Below are 17,519 nucleotides of genomic sequence, written 5' to 3'. Positions count from 1 at the left end.
TTCATGGTAATATGACTAAAATTAGTTTTGTGTTTTTTATTCTTTCTTTACAGAGGCATATGGTGTATACGTGCGAGAGCAATCAGCGATAAGCGTCTTGTGGGGGAGCGGCTCAAGGCCGTGAACAAACATCGCGCATCGACGCGATGCTGCGGAATGTGCCGTAAATAAAGCGGGATGACCCCACAAGCATTGTAACCGTCCGAGCAACCTCTTTACAAAACACCATTGTTACAAAACAGGAAAAACAGTAGTGCCGAAGAAAAACACACACAGCTGAAGAACGACTTGGGGAAGAACAAGTTTTTGATTTCTCGAGTACAATGAACCATCTAGCCCCAACATAAGTTCTTCTAAACGCTATGACACAGATTCGCAAAACGTTATTAGGGCAACTACGAAAGGGGTGCGGTGATTTCACCGCACTGAGCATTGCCAGGTGTCATGAGACGCCTGTCTTGTCCGTGCCTTTCATTTCATCCTGTCGTCTTTTGTGCGCATTCTCACTTTTTAAGTAAAGTGGCGTACAACATCTGCTGCATGAGGTTCTCGGTAGCGTCTACTCCTCTTTTTCCTCTTTTTTTCCTTTTCTTATTTCGTAGCGATTGCCAATCCACAATCACATTACCGATCATTATCGTCGATTACAATCCCAATTATTGATTACCGATCATCAGTCACTATCTAGCCTACAGTGCACGGCATACTGCGCCACTTCTACACATACACACCATTTGTTTTGAGTACAGTGAAACATCATAAATCCTCGTTTTCATTCCGTCCAATTTCTGACGCGTAGTTAGCCCCGCAATATTTGATTATTTGTTTTCATTACTGTTAGACCAGAACACGTCCCAAACACAGGTTACTAAGTCATGCACCCCACCACGCGTTCAATGGGTGCCCCTCAAACACGCCTGAAATTACCACCCTTTGTGGCCTACGGGCAATAAAGAACAAAACAAAAAGCCCAAGTGGGTCTCTGCTGCACTGATACCTTAGCGGCTCTGGGTCCCACAAGGCACCGAGGAATGCCCCCTTTATTGTTTCTATACATGCAGACATAGGGGTCCCCTGCTATGTAGCAAGCCTACTGGGCTGCCCTTGTGGGTCGCGAGCGATGCTGAGTTTCAAATAAAGCACATATCCCACTTTAGGCCCCCTTGAGCAGCCCGTGCCGGGCCCACGAGGGCCCGCAATTCAGAGCCCCGTCCCGTTTTTGCTACTGGGTATATTTTCACGTGTTTGATACGAGATCGAACCATGATTTAAGCAAGGTATTTGTGAAAATTTTAAGCATAAAATTTCAGGAATCTATTTAATTCATATTTAGGAAAGTACACTTTTAATACATTGGTGAGGTGCAAAAGTCGCAAACATATATTTTCACGTGTTTGATACGAGCTTTAACCATGCTTTAAGTAAGGTATTATTGGAAAATTTTAAACATGAAAGTTCAGGAACCTATTTACTGCATATTTTTAGAGCAATCATAACTAAAAGTTTGTTTAGAATCCAATATAAACATCCCGCCATGTATCGCAAACGTATTAGATTCAGCTAACGCATAACACTTGCTACCATCCCTATCTAATCATCGAACATTCTCAAAAGATGAAAACAAGACAACGCGCCAAGAACAAAACTTACGCTCACGAATAGTTTACCATTTAAAAGTACCTTAGCGCCATCGTCAGTCTAGAGCGCCGCGTGTAGTACTGCGCTCAATATCAGGTGCGGCGCACAGGATTTGGCATGAGTTAAATTCTCGAAATTACAAGAATACTGCGGTGGTGTACACGGGTCCACTTACTGGCTAATAAAAAAATTACCGACGATTACGTTACTTCCTAATGCGAAATTTGAGCGCAGCAAATAAGCTGTTTCACCTTTTCGATAGATTGAGGCAAAGAAATCGAGCAACACATGTTTGCGCTATCACAGAATTTTTTTTTTTTTTCACACGTATTCCTTTAACAAAGACTCCACTAACAGTTCTTGACAGTCATGAAGGAAGCTTTGTGGTCGGAGAAATAGACTGATATATGTTCGACTTGGTACACCAATGCTTGATTCTCAAAGACGAGATCTATACAAGTGCCTCGCGAGGTTCTCACAGCCGTGGGACGCGTTACGAGCGAGAGGAACGGGATGTTCTCCCGCATAAGTGTTAGGAAATTGCTGTTTGTCTTTATGTCAACATTAAAGTCCCCCACTACTAACATCGGTGTGGATCGATGGACGGTTAATGCGAGTTGCAGGAAGTGCACGACGTCTTTCGTGAGTGCGGTAGGGGCGAAGTAGGCAGCTACTACCAGCAAGCCGTTGGGCAACTTTGCGGCGCACAGTTCGCCAACTTCATGTGACGTGCCAAACATTTCGACTGGTATTGCAGAGAGACCTGAGCGCAAGTAGATAGCGACTCCCGCCGCTCTGTTGTGGTCTCTGCGAGCACCACAGCAGTATAGGAAATCTATGATTTCGAGAGGCTCTTCGGGATCCATCCAGGTTTCAGCAAAGCAAAGTACAGAGGAATGGCGCAGAATGTGATCGTGGTGTACGTCCTTGGCATGTGCGGCAAGGGAGCGTACGTTAAGAATGTGGTTGTGAATGATGAATCAAGTGCTGCCAGCGAATGACGCGTCCATTGGCTGTCTGCGTGTGTTACTGATGTGTGGTTAACATGTTAAGCTTCGCCTGTAAGAGTGGAACGCGACAGCGTCTTGCAACGCTGCCAGGGAGTCCACAGAACGCCATCGCCAATTCGGCTGTACGCCTTGCTGGACGGTAAATTTATTATTTGAGGAAAGGAAATGTATCTCTCTCGCATATCTGGGTGGACACCTGCACCTCGCCGCAAGGGAAAGGGGGAAGATGGGAGTGAATGAAGACGCCGTATTAGCTAGACGCGCCTTTGTTCATTCCAAACCATTCAGCTGGCATTACGGAGTGGCTAGCGTGCTCGTATCGCACTCCGGAGACCCTGGTTCGATTCCCCAACTCGACCAATTTCGTTCTCGGTTTTATTGATTTATGCGGTCTAACTAGAAAGGTTAATTAGGCTATTTCATATTTATATTCTTGCATTTCTATCCATCGTGTTCTGTCATTAACCTGTCAATTGTTGGAACTGTCTAGGATGTTCGACACAACGTATATGAAACGAGCAACGTCTTACTGAGTGGGGAAGTGTGTGGTGGTGGAGGGAACGCGGCTTCGTACTTATCTGTTTTTTTCAGCAGCGTCTCCTTCCGCGGACGCTGTTGTCGCTGCGGCGCGCGTCTTGCTTTTCTTTTCTTCTGACCTCTTCATTCTCCTCTATATTAATTAGGCTAATTGATTAATTAAGCAATTAACTAAACTCAGTCCAACTTAGTTGCAGCATCACTATACGATCCCTTTGATTGGTTGCATGGTTACTAGCCAAAGTACAATTGGCCCCATTTGAAATTCGCGCACTGTGACGTCACGAGCATTTCGACCAATTGAAAAGCGTGACATTGGGGGCGGAGCTGGTTACGAGACCGACGCCGACGACGACGCGAAACCCAGGAACGGACGCCAAAGAGCTGCGCTCTAAAAGAACAGACTGCACTGTACGTTTGGCCAAATTATGATCTCTGTAAAGGCCTTTTGATATACTATAAAGACGCAACCTCAGTTGGGTCACATCGGGCGCTTTCAAGCTCATATTGAGCCCTATGATAAATCTATGCCAGCATCCTTGACTTCTTTGCTCCTTTAGAAGAATGAATGCCTCCAAGCTTCCATATATCTACACAGTAGCTGAAGAAAATTCTCGTGGAGGATTTCAACAGAGGACTCCTCTGGAAGATGCTGCGGCAGTAAGTTACATAAGCGAGCTTACGAAAGAGAAGAATAGACCTGAAAAGAGCACCTTTCTGCTGCAAAGAAGAAACACAAAGTTCATACAGAACTGCGAATTAAATAGCAGAACACTATCTTGTAAACTTTTTCCATTGAAATCTGACTGAACGCTACCGTGCAACTACAAACGAAAGCCAGCGTTATTTGTAACTTTGAAGAAATGGTGCTGATTTCGATGGTGGCATGCCAGGATGGTTCTGCTTTTCGGAAGAAATTTTTCGCAGGAGAAACTTAGCCTCCACCTCAAGTGTATGACGGGATAGGGCTAGTGGGTTTTTTTAATGCCCATATATTCGAAATTGGTCATTCTGTACTTGATATGTCTACTAGATTCCTGGGATCGCCATGCTACTCCTGCTACATGGAAGTAGCGGTTAAACGATGCGCCACTACCACGCCATGGAAGGTGCTACCACAGGTTGCTTTTCCCGAGAAATCTGTAGCAAAGAAAAATTAGTTTAACGGTCACCTGCCACTGTGGGTAGTTAGCTCACATGTGACCAAAGTGGCCTACCTGCCAATGCGGCTCTGAGGATTTTTCGTGCATTTTTCGCTCGCGACCACCGACGCCAATGCCGGCTTTTCTGCGAAATGTGGGCGTTAACGTTATCGCTTTCAGGAATTAACCCCTTATTTACTTCGTTAAACTGAAGTGAAGGCTGCTGAGCTAACACAGTATATGAAGCCCTGCATAAAGGACTTATGAGCGGTTTACACACACTGTAAGCGGCAGCTACCCCGACCCGGTTTGTGCGTTTGCAAACGGCGGCAGCTGCCGCTAAACTAGTTTTTTTCCTTCATCGAAACACCTCCAGGCACAAGGAAACGTAACGGCTTTTTCGGTAGTTGCCCACCTTTTGCTAGAGCACGAGAAGGAAAATGCAATTTCCCTCTTTCTGATTTTTACACCCTCCACCCATCGCCTGTCACCCTGTGTTCACCATCCCTTACTACTTGCATTTCCCTCTCCTCTGAAAGCGGAGAGACTTCTCTCCCCGTTTACCACCTGCCAATCGTGGCAGAGGGAGGCTTCACCAGTACAAAAAACGGTTTTTTTCTTAGTGACCCACCTTGTGCTAGAGGCAATTCCACTCCGGCTGTGGCATGGGACAGCTGGCAGATTGAGGCTTCAACTGGAGAATGGACAACGTTTTTCTGTCCCAGCGTCTAGTGCTAGTAGACTAAATGCTGCATTATTCAGTACACTGGATTGAACAAATCTCCTACTACATGCAGCCAGATTCACCTGGGCTACAGAATCCGTTGATTGTGTGCCGTTGAACGCCGCAGCTGTTTCACAGCACCCAGGCGTAATGTTTCCACCTCAAGAAGTTCATCTTAACAGCATGACCGCATATTCCCATATCCAGCTTTTTCCGCCTGTTCTACATACACACCCCGCCAATTTATTTCACCCGCTGCTGACAAAGATCGATGCAAACAGGTGGAGAGAAAGTTTTGTCCAGAAAAATTTGGGAGCAGATTTGACCACAGATTTTATGTACGCTAAGTTATCGTGCTAGTCAGGGATTTAACATTCGGAAGCTCGACGTAATCTATGAGTGACTCCGTAATGAATTGCTTTTGGCACCCGAAGATTCACAAACTCCACCGACATCCCTCAGCGCATGATGTCCATCAAAACGAAGTTGCCGCGACTGGAGATCTAGCCTATAACCTTTGGCTTTTCACCCGAACGCAATAGCATCATGTCACCGCGTAGGGGTAACGCGGAAATTTTCAGCCAGTCACTGCAGTCCGTGCAGTTCTGCAGCGGGAGAGGAAAAAAGATGCCTGGAATATAAACAATAGCTTCAACAGAAAAAAATATCGTTACAGGCATTTAGAGCTTTCATACCTCAAAAAGATGCATATCTCTTCACCCAGTAATACACAGGACTTGAAAGTACCAGAGATGCGAATCTTCTCGATTAGCCGAGCCTAAGTAACGTTGCAGAAAATGCTTGTGCTGACCTACGATGATCAGTTCACTCCTGAGTGGAGCTCTCACACTATATAGGGAAACGCGCCACGTGATCGCTGAAGTGAAAAAGCAAATTTTTTCTCGAAAATTGAGAAAACGACGTTATCCGGATCGCCTGTACCTTCTCGGACTCTTGGAGCCATTATTCTTCTGACGCTGTTTTTTTTTAGTTCACGACACCTTGTTTACTTGAGCACATATCGCAAAGCTGCCGCCTGCTGCGTCACCAGGTGAACACACATGTTATTTATTCAAGTGTGTAAAGAACGACCACTCACGCGGAAAGCAGGTGCAGAGATCATACTTTTATTAACATCAGGGGCATATTAGCTCAGCCAAATGTGCATGTATGGGGAATAAAATCACCGTCACTACACCGGAACCTTTGATCCCACGCCTCCTGCTCACACTAAAGAAATGATATATTTGTGGGTCATGTGTGCTTCTATTATATTTTTTTTTACTGTATTCGCTGTTCTGTGTTCTCTAATATGCGCGAAATAAGAGCAAATGCACCTCACATCGTATTTTCTCTTTTTGCCCATGTGACTCTGTAACCTCTGACGCTACTGCTACTTTGTTTGTGGAAGTGCAATGAGTGCCGACTATTCTGCCTGTATTGCCTCTACTGCACGGAAACATTGGCTTCACGATCCTTCCGGAGTTAGGACACTATTGATATGTGGCTAAAAAAGAAGACTTCGAGTCAGACTGCAGATATTCGTTTCAATGTGTACTCTCCCTAAGAACGGCAGGGGCGCCATAGAGCCTTATTCGCCTCTAAAAGTGCCCACTACATCCTTCTACCCCTGTCTATCGCGTGGCTGGAAAGGGTGCAAAGGCAACAGCAAGCAAGTCTGGGCTTCTCCACTCTTGCATGCCACTGTTGTCCTTCCACGTCACCATCACTTCTCCATGCCCTCTCTTGCTCCAAAAGGTCAGCGTTCTGAAGAAATTGAGAGACAGAAGGAATAGCCGCTCCGTGAAGGGCAGAAGTTTAGCTACATTCGAACGACCAGGCAAGGAGGGTTCTATAAGCAGAGTGCAGTGTTGTGACACGTGTCGGTGTCACAGACTGGCACATGGTAAGATGCGCATCATCCTCATCATCATCATCAGGCTATGCCCACTGCAGGGCAAAGGCCTCGTCCATGTCTTCCAATTAACCTTTCCTTCGCCAGCTGCGGCCACCGTATTCCCGCAAATTTCTTAATCTCATCCGCCCACCTAACTTTCTGCCCCCTCCTCACTAACGTTCTCGCCTCCCAGCTTACCAATGCTGCGCAGGCCGGTTTGGCCTCTCTATCGACTGTAATTCCTCCTCCTCTAGCCCGTTCTACACTATCTGAAACATCACAGCCCCAGGAACAAAGTGCTGCCCCAACACTGCACTTGCTTCGGGTACTTCCAGTGACGCTGGAATTATCTATGATTCTGAGATGATGGAGTCTGATGCGCAGGCTCTCAAGCGCAGCGGGTCCCTGGTGTCTCATTCATCTACTTCTCCGCGTCCGCAGGCCAAATCAAAGAAGCAGCAGCTTGGCACTAAGCCGAAGGACACCATTTTAGAGGAGGCAGTTACTGCTGCTCTGCTTTCGAAACCATAGCGTCGTTGCGAGTTCTACAGTGGAACTGTCGCTCTATTTTTCCATCTTCAACAGATTTACACAGTATTTCTTGTCGGCCTACTCCGGATATCATAATTCTTCAAGGAACGTGGCTTTCAGCCGGCAAACATTTTCATTTTAAAAATTATCGTTCATTTCGTCTAGATCGTCAGTCGCGAGGAGGGGGTTTGCTAACTTTAGTTTCTCCAAAACTTTGCCACAGGGCTAAGTTATCTTTTCAGGAAATGTCCCCTGACTGTGAGGTTTTGGCTTTAGACTCTGTTCTTCTTGGTGCTCTCCATTCTCCTCAGTGAATATTTATTTCCACTATGGAGTCCAGGATACTAGACCGCTAGATTCGCTTCTCGCTGGCTGTAGAAACCCAGTTCTCATGACTGGCGATTCACAATTGACACCATATGTCGTGGGGCTATCGTACAAATCTATGTGGGAAGCACCTTTGGGACTGGGTTTCAGATAACAGCCTTATGTGTTCAAATACTGGATCGCCCACTTACCTTCGCTTCTTACCTTAGGTTTAAATCTCTTTTAGATCTTACATTCACCAGTCCTGGAATTGCCGCAATGAATTTGTAGACAGTTGATTGCGGCTGCTCGAGTGACCATATACCTATTCGTTCTGATATTGCCACGTTTCCACAAGCAGCCACTAGGCGGCTGCGAGTCGAACGGGATAGGCTGCGCGGGAGGCACCGCGGGCTGACGGACAGCTGCTGCATAACTCAGAGGGCGTGGCTCGGGCAGCAACTGAGGCGGTGCAAAAGCTTGCCGGATCTCCTCGCGCACGACTTCAGTGAGGGCAGCGGCTGTGGGATCAGGCGAGATGATGTGGAGTTTCCGGAGCTCCTCGCGAACTACGTCTCGGATCAACTCTCGCAAAGAGGAATGTTCACTGGCGCTGCACGAAGCGGCCACTGAGCTGAAGGGCTGAACGCACGCACACTCGTTTCGTCGGGAACGTTGCTGCAGGGCTCGCTCAATGAGGGTTGCTTCACTGATGAAGTCGGCAACGGTCTGGGGGGGATTCCGCACCAAACCAGCGAAAAGATGTTCTTTTACTCCCTGCATCAGGTGGCGCAACTTCGCGGCCTCCGTCATGTCGGGATCAGCCCGCCGACAAAGACGGGTCACGTCCTCGGCAAACATGGCGACGCTCTCGTTGGGCTTTTGGATACGGGCTTCCAGGAGGCGGCGCGCTCGGTCGCGGCGGTCGGGGCTGGAAAATGTATCGCGCAGCTGCTGGCGGAAGGCATCCCAGCTTTGAAGACCGGTCTCCCGGTTCTCGTACCAGGTTTTGGCGCCGTCTTCCAGCGCGAAGTATACGTTGCGCAGCATCATGGCAGAACTCCACTGATTAAAGTTGGCCACACGTTCAAACTGTTCAAGCCAGTCGTCGACGTCTTCAGCAGGAGCGCCATGGAAACTCGTCGGTACACGGGGCCGACGTTTCCACGTTTCCACAAGCCACGTTTCCACAATGCCACGTTTCCACAAGCAGCCACTAGGCGGCTGCTCTTCGCAAGTCGCGTGCACCGCCGAGTGAAAGAAGATCGGTTCCGGCCTTCTCTGGGTGCTCTTGGCTTGTTCTCCGGTGCCGTCCACGTCACCCCCCATTAAAGCCTTTCGGTTACGAGCCCCAACGGCTACGTAACACTTGTGGAGGTGCATTCAAGATCCCATGTCCCGGACCTCTTCTCGCAGCGGTTCAGCGAGTCCCGACCGACTCCCGCTGGTGTCTACGCCCGTTCATCGCAGCCGCCGTCCGTTCTGCCGCCACCTTCCTACCAGCGGCCACCGCAGCAGGGACTCGCCATGCAACCACCTGTCCGGAAGGCCGACATCTGGCGCACTCCTCGTCAGCGGCCGCTCTGCTTCCACTGCGGGGAAGCCGGCCACCCGTATCGGCGCTGCCCCTACCGTGAACTCGGGCTTCAGGGATTTTCACGTCACGCCCCGCGCCCACGGTTCGGTGAGCGACCTCGAGAAATCGAGGAATACCTTGCTGCCCAGCAGACTTCACCGAACGGCCGCCAACGGTCACCTTCTCCCGTCCGCTACTCGTCACCTAGCCGTCGTACTTTCAGCGATACGATGAGGGGGCGGTCGCCAAGCCCACGCCGGGGAAACTGAAGGCGGCGACCTCAGGGGGGCAGGTTGCTGAAAAACGAAACCGACGTCCCGAAGACCCCCCCGTGACGACGCAGCGTGATTCCGTGACAGCGATGCCGCCGCAGCGTGATTCTGTGACTCCGAGCTTCCCTCATACCGATGACACAGCTAGCGCGCCGACCTTCCCGTGCTTGATATGATTGAAACAGCGCAAGGCCGAAGGCCAAAAAGAGAGCAGAGGAAAGGAGGAAAAGGACAACACAGCGCTGAACTAGCAACTGACATTTATTTGGCACGCTGTTTCAATCATATCGCTGTTTCAATCATATGCGCTGTTTCAATCATATCATGTACAACCAACTCGCCCATCAGCTCGTGCTTTCCCGTGCTTGTTGACGGGCACCCAGTGACTGCTTTAGTAGATACAGGAGCAGACTTCTCAATAATCAGCAAGAATTTCGCGGATCGGCTCGCAAAAGTTAGGACCGAATGGCCTGGACCCCAAATTCGTACTGCTGGTGGCCACCTTATGACACCTTTAGGGCGTTGCACTGCACGAGTCACCATTGCCGACTCCGTGTTTGTTGCGGTTTTCGTTATTCTGCCCAACTGTTGCAAGGACCTCATCCTCGGTCTTGACCTTTTACGACAGCATGGTGCCATCATTAACGTTCCTCGCCGTTTGGTCACGTTTTCACCGCCTGCGCCGACTTCCGCAGACGCCGAACGACGCCACGCACCTTTGCGCATCCTTGACGCGGATGTAACCGTGCCGCCACGCTCATGTACTCTCGTTACCGTCAGGTGCGATCACCAGTCGAGTGCTGCAGGGGTGGCCGAACAGAACACTGAGCTTCTGCTCCATCACGGCGTCTGTGTTGCCCGCGGTATCGTCCATCCGACCAACGGCCTCGCGGATGTACTCCTTGCCAACTTCGGCAATGAGCGACAACGCATCGCTAAGGGGACCACGGTTGCCTACTTGAAAGATATCGCCGAAACTTCTGATTGCATCGCACTCCAGACCGGGACATCTGCCAGCCGAACGGCCCAATTCGCCCTTGATGTGAACCCCGCTCTATCACCTACCGAGAAGGATCGACTTGTCGGGCTGCTCTGTCAGTTTCAAGACTGTTTCTCGTCTGCCTCCGCGGTCAAGCAGACGCCCCTCACCAAGCACCGCATAATAACCAACGAACGTATCCGACTAGTCCGACAGAACCCATACCTAGTGTCACCGCGAGAACGCGAAGTCATCGCTCAGCAGGTAGACGAAATGCTGAATGACGGTGTCATACAGCCATCGAGGAGTCCCTGGGCTTCACCTGTCGTCTTGGTTAAGAATAAAGACGGCAGTCTGAGATTCTGTGTTGACTACCGCAAACTCCACCAGGTCACAAAAAAAGACGTCTACCCGCTACCACGCATTGATGACTCCTTGGACCGGCTGCGCCATGCGCGCTACTTCTCCTCGCTCGATCTCAAAAGCGGTTATTGGCTGATCGAAGTAGACGAACGGGATCGTGAGAAGACTGCGTTTGTCACGCCGGATGGACTTTACGAGTTCAAGGTCCTACCGTTTGGATTGTGCTCCGCTCCAGCGACATTCCAGCGAATGATGGACGCAGTCTTATCCGGCCTTAAATGGCAAACTTGTTTAGTATATCTGGACGACGTTATTGTGTTTTCCCCAACGTTCGAGGAACACCTCCAACGCCTTTCCACCGTGCTACGGGCTATAAGATCTGCCGGCCTCACTTTAAAACCTGAAAAGTGCCACTTCGGTTACGAAGAGCTCCTGTTCCTGGGCCACGTCGTCAGCCGTCGAGGTGTTCAGCCCGATCCCGCCAAAACTGCAGCTGTCGCCAACTTCCCTACTCCATCCGACAAGAAGACAGTCCGGCGTTTTTTGGGACTCTGCGCCTATTACCGCCGATTCATTGCAAACTTTTCACGAATTGCTGCCCCGTTGACGCGTCTCACCCGAGATGATGTCACCTTCGCCTGGACAGACGAACAGCAAAAGGCATTCGATGAATTACGGCACCGCTTGCAAACAACGCCTGTGCTTGCCCACTTCGATGCCCTTGCCGAGACCCTGGTTCACACGGATGCAAGCAACGTAGGTCTCGGCGCTGTGCTCGTCCAGTGGCAGGATGGCGCTGAGCGAGTCATCGCGTACGCTAGCCGGATTTTGTCTCGTGCTGAAACCAATTATTCCACCACCGAGAAAGAGTGCCTCGCTGTTGTCTGGGCAGTGATGAAATTTCGCCCGTATCTTTATGGCCGCCGCTTCCAGGTCGTAAGCGACCATCATTCTCTTTGTTGGTTGACGAACTTGCGTGATCCCTCCGGACGCCTTGCACGTTGGAGTTTACGTCTACAAGAGTTCGACATGACCATCGTGTATAAGTCCGGACGCCAGCACAACGACGCCGACTGCTTGTCCCGTTCGCCTATCCAGTCGGCGAACGAAGACGAAGAGCCCGACTTCCCTCTTATCGCAACTGTCGACGCAGTCACTGTTTCGCAGCGCCAACGTGAGGACCCGGGACTCGCTCTACTCATCGACTTCCTGAAAGCGCGTACTACGGAAGTACCCCGTCCCTTCACCAGAACGCACTCCTCGTTTTGTCTCCTAAACGACGTGCTCTACAAGATCAACTTTTCTCCCACGGGAAGGGATTATCTCCTCGTCGTGCCAGACACTCTCCGCGACGAAGTCTTGCAGGCATGTCATGATGAGCCCACCGCCGGTCATCTCGGCTATGCTCGAACTTTGGCTCGCATTCAGAAGAGTTTTTACTGGCCCAAACTTGCGGCGGCAGTGCGCCACTATGTACGAACGTGCCATGATTTCCAGCGACGGAAAATACCGTCTGTAAGGCCAGCTTGTTTACTGCAGCCTGTCCAAGTGCCCAGACTTCCATTCGAGCAGGTTGGCATGGACTTGTTGGGCCCTTTTCCAACTTCCTCCTTGGGCAACCGGTGGATAATAGTCGCTACCGATTACCTCACGCGCTATGCTGAAACAAAGGCCCTCGAACGAGGCACGGCAGCCGAAGCAGCGAAATTTTTCGTCGAGCGCATCGTCCTCAGGCACGGCGCCCCGTCAGTTGTCATAACGGACCGAGGCACAGCTTTCACGGCCAAGCTGCTGGAATCCGTCATGCAGCTGAGTGGTACTACCCACCGTAAATCCACCGCCTACCATCCACAGACGAATGGCCTGACCGAACGTTACAACAAAACTCTCGCCGACATGCTGTCTATGTACGTGGACGTTGAACATCGGTCTTGGGATGACATCCTACCGTACGTCACATTCGCGTACAATACGGCACAACAAGAGACCACGCGCATGACGCCCTTCTCTCTGTTGTATGGCCGCGAGGTGTCGACCATGCTAGAGGCCATGTTGCCCCTTAACGGTCATGACCCCGAAGCTGGTACCGAGGAATTTACTCAGCGCGCCGAAGAAGCACGGGAGCTTGCGCGACCGCGCATCCGGAACCAGCAAGGCCGAGACGCTCGGCGTTACAATCCCCGCCACCGAGTAGTGACCTTCGAACCGGACGACATGCTGTGGGTGTGGACTCCGATTCGACGCCGAGGGCTTTCCGAGAAACTGCTAAAGCAGTACTTCGGTCCCTACAGAGTGGTCCGTCAGCTCTGTGACGTCACATACGAACTTCTTCCAGCCGGCTCTTCTACTTCTCATCGCCGCCAGCAGAAGCCCGAAGTCGTCCACGTCGTGCGAATGAAGCCGTACTTTTCGCGCGAGCACCGCTAGCTTACGAACTGCTTATTTTCTGCCATGTTCTTGTGAACTGCTTTTCTTACCTTCTTTTCTTGCGCATGCATCGGGTCGATGTTTTTTTAGGGAGGGGGGTAATGCCACGTTTCCACAAGCAGCCACTAGGCGGCTGCTCTTCGCAAGTCGCGTGCACCGCCGAGTGAAAGAAGAAGAAGATCGGTTCCGGACTTCTCTGGGTGCTCTTGGCTTGTTCTCCGGTGCCGTCCACGTCACCGCCTTTCGGTTACGAGCCCCAACGGCTACGTAACAATATCATATGTCATGTAACACCTGCGTCTTGTCCGTTGCGGTCGCGTGCAAATTATGAAAAATATCAGACGATGTTGCGCTCTGCCTTTGCCTCAGTTTCTAAAATCGCCGAGGACCACCAGTAAACACGCATATGTCTGGCTATAGAGGAATATAGCATAGTGGGCGAGTTGGTATTGCATCTTTAAGGAACGAAACAGCGCAACTAAAACGAAGGACCAAGAAAAAGAGAGACACGAACACGCGCTGTTCGTGTCTCTCTTTTTCTTGGTCCTTCGTTTTAGTTGCGCTGTTTCGTTCCTTATAGAGGAATGCCGTAAAAAGTCGCAGTTCCGGGTGCGGTCCTCAAAAAAGAATTCCTCTAATTATTGGTCGAACGCGGACAGTACGAGAGGTTACAGGCGGAGGAAGACAGCATGGAAAAAGCTTTTTTATAACCAATGCCCAAATAACTGGAAATATTATAAATTCATAGCAGCCACCTTTAAACGCACAGTTTCTCGTGCAACAGAGAAATATATGACTCAGAACATTTCGATTATCCTTCAAAGTCGGGCAACCGACGTGCACTATATATTTGGTTTCTTACGGTCTAGAAAACAGGTCCTGCCCTCTAGTAATTTAAAATCATTAGTTATGTCACCTAAGGAAGCCATCGACGCGGTTGAAGTAACTACCGCGGGCCTCCATAAGTGGTTCTCGTCTCTATTACCTTTACGTCACATGTTGGTCTCATAATTATTTCGCTAAAGTTAATATATCGGAGCTTCCCAACTTGTTCAGAGATTACCACCTTCTGCTCCCGCTCCAGATGGTGTCACTTCAAAGATGCTCAAATTCTATTTGAGGCGTCTCCCGACTCCTTGTTACACCTGGTCAACTATACTATCACACACGCTTGGATCCCTTCTGAGTGGAAGCTGGATAAGGTGATTCCTTTACTTAAAAAACCAGGGTGGCGGCGATGAATTGGAAAATATTAGGCCTGTTTCTTTAAAATCAAACTTGCTAAAGTTAATAGAAAGTGTGTTACTAATTCGGTTTTCTGCCTTCGTGGACCCGAGGACTATTCTCAGCCCGTGTCAACTCGGCTTCCGGCCACGATATTCCATATGGAATGCACATGTAGATCATGAGAGTCGTATTCTCCGTGCTCGTCGTCAACGCCTTTATACTGCTTTGGTTACGCTCGACGTCTCTCAAGCTTACGACAGTGTAGAGCATTCGATCCTAATACATAGGTTACAGTTCCTTCACTTTCCAGAATATTTCGTTGCTTGGATATCTGCATTTCTCTATAATAGGGAATTCTTCTGCGTCCATAATGATGTACAATCCGAGAGGTACAAACAGACGAGAGGTGTTCCGCAAGGAGCTGTCCTTTCACCTGTGCAGTTTAATATTTTGCTGAGCTCCATTCCTCTACACCTTCATGTTCGCACTTACGTCTATGCGGACGACATTGCATTTTGTTGCTACTGCGCCGGATGTACATTCCCTCTGTGATCAATGCAATCACATTTGAGTTCTCTTGAGCTCTGGTTGAGCGGTTTGCACCTCAGGTTAAATGTAAACGAGTTCTCCGTCCTTGTTTTTCCTCTACAGGATCCTGTTGTGGTCTCTCTTACATGTAAATTTCAACCAATATTTCAGGTTCAATCCCTAAATTACCTAGGCGTCATTTATGACGACAAACTCACCTGGCGGTCTCACATTGAAATGGGCTCGTGCCGCAGGCATGCTACGCAGGTTATGCAGTCACAGGTACGTTATGCGAAGGGATACGCTCCTAATAATTTACATAATGTATGTCAGGCCAATTTTATAATTTGGCTCTGTGTTGCATTCAGCCTCGGCTTCATACAAACTTTCGTCCTCTCATCATTTGGGGAAGGAGGTGCTTCGGATGTGCCTTGGCGTTCCCAAATTTGTGGCTACCAATGTGCTGTACCTTGAGGCCCGCATTCCCCCTCTGTTATCCCGATTTAACTTTCTAACCGTGCAGATTTTCCATAAAACCTATGAATCCCATTTTTACCGTTCGCCAAGCATTTTCTGTTGCCAGCCGACTCCCTTTTTTGGTGTCCACTAGCCTCGTTTTCATACCCCACAAGGTGTGTTCGTGCAGACGAATTGAGCCTTTAAACGTGCCAATTTACAATATCCTTCCAGCACTACGCAGTGGGTTCTCTGTCCACAATGTTTTTGACAACATTTTCCCGCAAAACGCGAAACTTTTAAAACCCCATATTCTAAGTGGACTATTAGAAGATCATTTAAGATCCCTACCTACAATAATTGCAATAGCAACTGACGCCTCTCAATGCAACGAAAAGGCAGGTGTGGGAATTTTCTGCCCGAGTTTAGACTGGTCCTTTTCGCTGCGCCTTCCGGATTTCACCCCTATTTTTCAAGCAGAGTTTCTGGCAGTAGTACTTGCTCTACGCAAGCTTGATCCTTCTATTACTGCAGTGGCAGTCATTACCGATTCTTTACCTTTGTGTTCGTCCGACGCATCGCATGTTGACTGTTCCACTTTAAGCACTTTTTTATCGCTCTTTCCTTCGCATTTGAGCCTTGTTCATTCGATATGGGTACCGGTCACAGCAGCGTGACAGTAAATGAGATCGCGGATAACCTCGCAGAGGCTACCCTGGGCGGCCCCGTGTTGCCCATCATCCCGGCTACAGCGTATACCACATCATCTATGTTCCGGCGACGAGCGTTATTAAGCGTTCAAGACAGTACGTTTAACATCGGCAGAATATCAGCATCTGCAATATTCCTGGAGCAGGAAAATTTGTCAATCCCGGCAGCTAGAAGTATCTCTGACGAGGTTGCGCTGCCGTATCCCCCTTCTAAATTTCTATCTGCACAGGTCTGGTTATGCGTTATCTCCCCTCTGTGCATTTTGCCGTCAGCCTGAATCCATCGATCATTTGTGGAACCATTGTCGTCGTTTCACCTCCTTGAGAAGAGGACTGCTGGAGTTGCACTTACAGCATTTTGGCCTTACTTTGAGCAGCCCACTCTAGCTATCATTTGGCGCCACCACGCTCGGGTTCAGTCACAGGTCTGCTTGTGACGCTATTCAAAATTTCTTGCTGGAATCTCATCGACTGCCTGACTAAAGCTTCCAGTATTTTCTTTTCTATGCTTTATTATATTTCGAATTACTCTTTTTTTTCTCGCTCTTTCTCTTTCTCTCTCTCTCTCCAATCCAAACTCCTGCCTTTTTTCACTCCCTGCCCTCCTTGTGGTAGACTCCCCCGGTGTTGCTCTCCCGTGTGCTTTTCTTCCGCCCTTAGTATGTACAGGTGAATAGCAACGTTTACCTCCGATCCTTGGCCGATCCTCTAGTGTGGGTATGTCCCATCTTTTCAAAAGCTAACAACGACAACAAAACAAAATGTCACTTCTAAGGAAGCACAACGGCACGCGACGAACACTTTCCACTCAGCAAACAGAAGCTTCGCTGATGTGGCAAGCAGAAGCGGTGAACCTCAGAGCACTTGGCACCTGTACAGACCAACTTCGCCGAGCCTAAGGTAGGGCCATCGACACCCAGGCAGCCTGGAGAGGCCTGTAACCTACGCAGCCGCTGCTTGTGCGTGGTTCTTCAGCGCTTCTAGTGAGGTAACGGATCGAAACCCCAGTCCGCCTGTTTTTGCAGAGGCTGAACAGCTCTGTTGTGCAGACAAAAGACAGGGCCCTAATAACGGGCCCAGAAAAAAAAGTAAATCCCATCAAATCACGCCGAATAGCAAATAAATATCATTTTTTCTTGAATACAACTGTAAAAGACTGGTGAGGAATGGCAGTGATTCAACACATATTCTAGGGT

General features: G+C 49.3%; 1 long non-coding RNA gene across 1 annotated transcript in view; it reads right to left on the bottom strand.

Annotated features, from left to right (window-relative positions):
- Positions 1-5,883, bottom strand: part of LOC149369744 (uncharacterized) — a 33,626-nt gene extending 27,743 nt beyond the window's left edge. Inside the window, exon 1 of the long non-coding RNA XR_016289577.1 lies at positions 5,747-5,883. This is a non-coding gene — a long non-coding RNA (uncharacterized LOC149369744). The remainder of the gene's footprint in view (positions 1-5,746) is intronic.
- Between the last annotated feature and the right edge of the window lie 11,636 nt (positions 5,884-17,519).

This window comes from Amblyomma mixtum, chromosome 1, assembly GCF_055824585.1.
Source record: "Amblyomma mixtum isolate Tamu chromosome 1, ASM5582458v1, whole genome shotgun sequence".
NCBI lineage: Eukaryota > Metazoa > Arthropoda > Arachnida > Ixodida > Ixodidae > Amblyomma > Amblyomma mixtum.
The sequence above is the reverse complement of the archived record's forward strand: the minus strand, read 5'-3'. Positions and strand labels throughout refer to the sequence as shown.